The following is a 5,832-nucleotide window of genomic DNA, read 5'->3' as shown; positions in this document are numbered from 1 at the left end:
CCCCCCCCCCCTTCATACACTGTTGTCTACGTTTAATAATTTATAAATGTCATCTCTACGCTGCGTTGCAGACAGAACTAAGGTCAATGACTGGATGTTTGTTTTCTGATCCCTCCGTCAGCCTGTGATGAGACCGTAAGAGGAGTACAGTTTAGTTTCTATAACTCTCCTCTCCCACAAAGCAAATCCTTTTCATTGTGGTGCGGTTTATAGGCAGCAGGTAGTCAGCTATGGAAATGTTACAATGAGGAGAACAAAGCACATGTTTGAGTTCAGCTCATGCAAAACAATGATGCAGGTAAACAGGGAAAGTATGCAGGAAGATCTGTGTCACTAATGCCTCTCTCTCCATGTGTGTCCCCCCCCCTCCGCAGACCACCTAGAGGAGATAACAACCCTCTGAATCCACGTCAGGAAGTCGCCATCCTGCCAACAGACAGAGGAAAGCCCAACACCTGCCCTCCAGATCCCCTGCAGCTACACCTGCTGCTCTAACCGGCTCCGCCAGGAGCCCCCGGAGTTAAAACACAAAGGTGAAAATGTCCAATTTGGCTCCAAAAAGACAAAATATGTTCATATTGGAGTGGAAAAAAACAGTTGAAGTTGCACACAGACTGGTGTGACACCAGCAGAAGAATGTGCAAAGAAACAACACCTCAAACCTTTAGCTTGGCTGAAACTTTATACAAAAAAAGTTGTAAATAATAATAAAAAAAAACAACAACATTGTCTTAAAACTGCCTTCACCAGCCAGTATGAAGTGTTCGACACCGAAGAGCAGCTACCAATGTCAGTCGCAGAATATTCTTCTGTTTGTTTTTAACTCTTCAGACATGAAGCGACATGCAGTCGATGGTCTGCTGCTTCATCTCACGACGTCTGACCAGAAAATCGGCCGATTTCACTCCAGGAATGTTCAAATCTGTTGTTTTATAGTCCTCTGTTTCTTATTCCTATCAGTATGTTTAGTCTAATTAATCTCCTTGTAAATAAAGAAATGAGATTTACACCTTTTTTTTTTTCTTTGTTAGATGATAATAATCTGGACATCCAAAAAAAAGTTTTGATATTTATATGAGGTTATTGATCCTGATTATTATCCATTAAGTACCTAAATATGTGTGTATGAACACTAACAAGCAGTCAGGTTCATTTCAGGGACTTTGTGTCACTAGTTTCTATGTTACAGACAGTTTCCGGACATGCAGGAAGCCCCTCATCCCCTCCAAAAGTCTCCCACTGACTCCTCACGATTACACGCTACAGCCTGGTTAGCATAAGAGATTATTTGATTTGTATCGGCAGCTAAAAACAGCTTTTTCCATTTTTAAGGAGGAGTGAAAAATTCAAAAACCGGCTACAAAAATAAACACCAGCCTCCGTTTTGGGTCCTTAAGCGTGTTTCCAGTGTGTTCCTGTAGTTTCCATCAGATCACTCGGGCTTTTTAGGAAGCAGCATAACGGTTAGAGGTGTTAATGAGTAGCTTTAGTCTGTTAGTAAATTAATTCACTTTTCCCTTTTCCTCTTTTCTTTGGGTTTAATCTTTTTTTTTTTTTTTTTTTTTTAGTGTGTTATCTCATAACCGGTGGGAAAAAAGGCTCCATTTTAGCTTTTTTCTCTACATTATAACTAATAAAAATCTGGCGATTTTCAGATGTAATTCCTAAACGTCTGACTCAAGAACTGATAGATGGGAAATTCTCTTTTTTGGCCCATGATGACAGAAATAATTTACAAGTATAGACTGTTTATTACCATCAGGCTTGTAGTTCCTAAGGTGTCCACCAGGGGGCAGAAGTTCGGTGTTAGATCGTGATGCAACACGTATGACTAACCAGATATGATTTATGGTGTTTTAGGTGTTTTAAAGGGTTAATGCAAATGATCTTGTTGCTGCTCACCGCGTCATTAATCATGTAGATATTTTCAGTGGAAAATATGAGGTTTTTTTTGTTTGTTTTTTCCCAATCAGGCACATTTTCACCTTTTTGTTCCCCCCACAGCACAAATCTAAGAATATCAGTCATATGAACTGCTTTGGATTATTTCTGCTGTGTTGGAAATGAACCCTTGTTTTTTTTTTGTTTTGTTTTGTTTTGGGTTTTTTTTTACAAAACTTTGAACAACCAAATACCGTGGCGACGGTGAAATGGAAGACAAAGGCAGGCTGTTGGTGGCAATCTCATCAGAAAGATGTTTGGGTTTTGCTTTTCTACGATTTCTTATAAAAACCAAAAACTTGCTAAACAAAAAGTAAATAAGTTGAAAGACAGGCAGCAGCATCGAAATGAGCCTAACTCTGTCAGGAAAAACAGAAACAGACATTCCTCACAAGTAAGAACACCCTCCTAACAAGAGGTTCACGTAGACAGGACGGCTAGTTGCAAACTGCTTTTTTTTTTTTGGTGTTTTTTTTTTTTAATGTTTTCATAAAACTGTAAAAATGACAAAAATGGGCACAATTTTAGACAATTATTAGTATTTAAAGAAAGGAAAAAAAGAAAAGAAATTGCCCCAAAAAGGTCTTTACAGGGATATTTTATTAGAAGACAAAGATGGTTGCTATGGCGACTCATTCAGGCTCCACACACACCGTCCTCCACCTTTACTCCTGTTTAGTAGAATGCCGTTGAACTGAAGCAGAGAATGTACCTGATCCACCACTCTGTGTTATACACCCCTCCTACACTTACACACATGCACACACACACACACTTTCATTCTGTAAAAGTGAAGGAAATATAAACACGTTGAGAAAACGGCATCTCCATCCAGCTCCTGCGGCGTCACGTTAGATCTCTGTACTGACACTTTGCTGCTGACTTACCAGTTCTATTCTCACCTCCAAGCAGCACCATCTGCGATCGTAACGCATGAGAACAAGCCGCAATCTGGAAGTGCACACACACACACACACCCCGCCAACAGAAGCCGAAGTGTCGGCCCAATTTATCTTTTTATTGCAAATTCTGACGCGAAACCATCAGTTTCCACAAACAGACTGGTCTGGAACTCTTTACCAGTGGTTCCCAAACTTTTAGAGCCACGACCCCCAAAGATCCATCACCATCCGTGCGTGTTCGGAACCCCCTCCCTGAGTGGTTTGAGATATCAAACAGGTCGTCCTGCAGCCCTCCTGTAAATTTAAGGCTGGAAAACTGTCAGAATCTTCCTGAATAAGCAGGATTAAGTGGTTTTGGTGGATTGTGTTAACGACGCCGGAACGCCCGAAATCCGCTTCGCTCACTGAGAAAGGAACAAACCAGAGAAGAAGAAGAGGATGAAATCGTTGCAGGTGTTGAGTACAGCGGAGAACTGTTTTTACTCTTCTTCTTCTGGTGTTTTTGAACGGTTGTGAACGACTATTGTGGTAACTTTCCGCTACCGACCAGTCTAAAAACGCGGAAGTGAACTCTGAACTCAGCACTGCCCTCTAGTGGATGAACTGACATAACAACCATGGCAACGTAAAAGATGCGTGAAAATAAGAAGGCGGCGACGTACGACCACGTTCGAAACCGACGTCCCATTTTACAAACGGAGCGGAGCAGAAATGGACCTTAACGAAAGCCTGCAGGCCTAAAATCCGCTTCTCGTAGAGTTTTGGCATCAGAAATGTCGACGATTTTCTTTCTTTTTATTGATCCGACGACCCCTGAAGTGATCCCCAGTTTGGGAAACACAGCTCCAGACCATGAAATGATCACCTGGGCTGACTGATAAACAAGCAGTCAGAGGTGTTTTGTGTTCCTTTGGGGAAAGAAACAGCTGATTTTTCGTTTCTTCCTCCCCATCCTGGATTTCGTGGCTTTACGTGCAAACCGTAGCTGGCTGCTGCTCTCCTGAAAACATTTTTGTTTTTGGTTGAGCGCGATGATTCATTTCTTTTATATCTGTTCTTCTGTTATCGGCCTCAGGAGTAACGTGGGGGGGGGATTTAAACATGTGATGTAGTGTCTCTGTATTATAATCCTGTATGTTCTCAAGAGGATCTGAACATTGCTATCTTTGTTTTTGTAGCTTTTATTGCTAAGGAAAAAAAATGTTTATTTTGTTTGTTTTTATTTCCCTTCTGTCATGAAGGTGAAACTTGTCATCTGTCATCTCTGTAATATTACGGTCTCTCCTTGTGTTGTGAAAGGCTTTTCTCGTGCTTGATCAAGTTTCATGACAGGAAAATAAAGTTGTTACAAGTTCACGTCTTTCAGCTTTTATTTCTGTATTTTGCTGGAATTGTTGCTTAAGAACTTGAGGCGATAACATCTGCAGCGACAGGGCGTCACCATCAACAACAACGATAAACAACGTAAAACCACCTGCATCAGCTCCAGTTGCATTTCAGGTCATCTGCTTCATCTTTATCATCCTCTGACGTACGACGGGCCAACGCTGCAAATATTTATAGTAATCTAATAGCAAGTAAATTAGCAAGTAAATCCATGGAAACTATTGCCGATACATCTGTTTCCATCAAAGTCAGTTAATTATATTTCCTGCATTATTACCATTATTTTTAATATTTTTATTTAATTTTATTTATTTTTTATTTAATTTTATTATTATTATTATTATTTTTATTTATTAGAATTATTATATAAAACAAAGATTTCCTTCAAATATTTTTTATTAATGTCAAAGGGAACTGAGAAATTTTAATTTATTTAATCCGTAGACAATGTAACAACTGTTTACTATGTTAAATACTATATTAATAAACTGTTTATTAAACTTTTTATTGATAAAAACAATAAATGAATGAATAAAGACAACAAAGTAAATTAGCTTAACAAAACCAAAATCTGCTATTGGATGACTCATTTAGTATTTCTTTTTAACCTCCAAGCCTTCTGTGAGAAAAATATCTATCTCGCTGGTATCAGTCGATACCAATACTAGCATTGGTATCAATAATACCGATAAGCAAAAGTGTTCACTTTTCATTAATTTTCTGATTTTATTTTAAATTCATCTATTTAAAATTTTCTTGCCAACTAATTTCAACCTGAGACTGAAAACCTGTTTTCATGAATAATTCCTCATTCTGTGCGTTTCAAAGCTTTGATTGATCTTCAGAAAGTCTGTTTAACCCTTTAACATGTGGATTCAGAGCTTACTGTTGGCTTGTTGTTTAGGTTCACTGACAGTCGGAGACTAAAGGTTTACATGTGAAACAACAATAAAAAATAATGTCAAGCTATAAAATAGCTGGGAACAGTAGAGGTGTTACAATACATAAATCTAGATCATATAGTCTGTGAGCTATTGGCATCGATCTAACATTGTCCAATAATTTCTTGAATAACTATTGATCTAACCCAATTTGGCTGTAATTTTACTTCCCCGCATGTTGTTTTCTATATATTACCATTGTGTTCATTTAAATGGATTAATTTAATTTCTTGAGCTCAGGAATAAAAGTGTTAAATGATATTCTAGTTGCATTTTGTGATTTTTTTTTTTTTTTTTTTTTAAATAAATATGAATTGCCTATAATATGGTTCCTGTGGATCCTAAATCAAATCGTAAGGCAATCGGAACATGACTGAATATGAGGTTTTGGCAAATATTAAATCACTGTCCATTAAATCTAATTAATGTATCGTGATTAAACTGTCAAATTGGACCCAGAGTGCACAGGTACACAAGATCCCATGCTGGAAAAGGCCTGGTCCTGCTGGACCAGTTCTCCTGTTCCACCATCAGGATGTGGTTCAGCATGGTCCTGCTGGACCAGTTCTCCTGTTCCACCATCAGGATGTGGTTCAGCATGGTCCTGCTGGACCAGTTCTCCTGTTCCACCATCAGGATGTGGTTCACCGTGGTCCTGCTGG

The sequence above is a fragment of the Telmatherina bonti genome (genome assembly GCF_933228915.1).
Source record: "Telmatherina bonti genome assembly, chromosome: 4".
In the NCBI taxonomy this organism is placed as follows: Eukaryota; Metazoa; Chordata; class Actinopteri; order Atheriniformes; family Telmatherinidae; genus Telmatherina; species Telmatherina bonti.
This window is presented reverse-complemented; position numbering follows the sequence as displayed.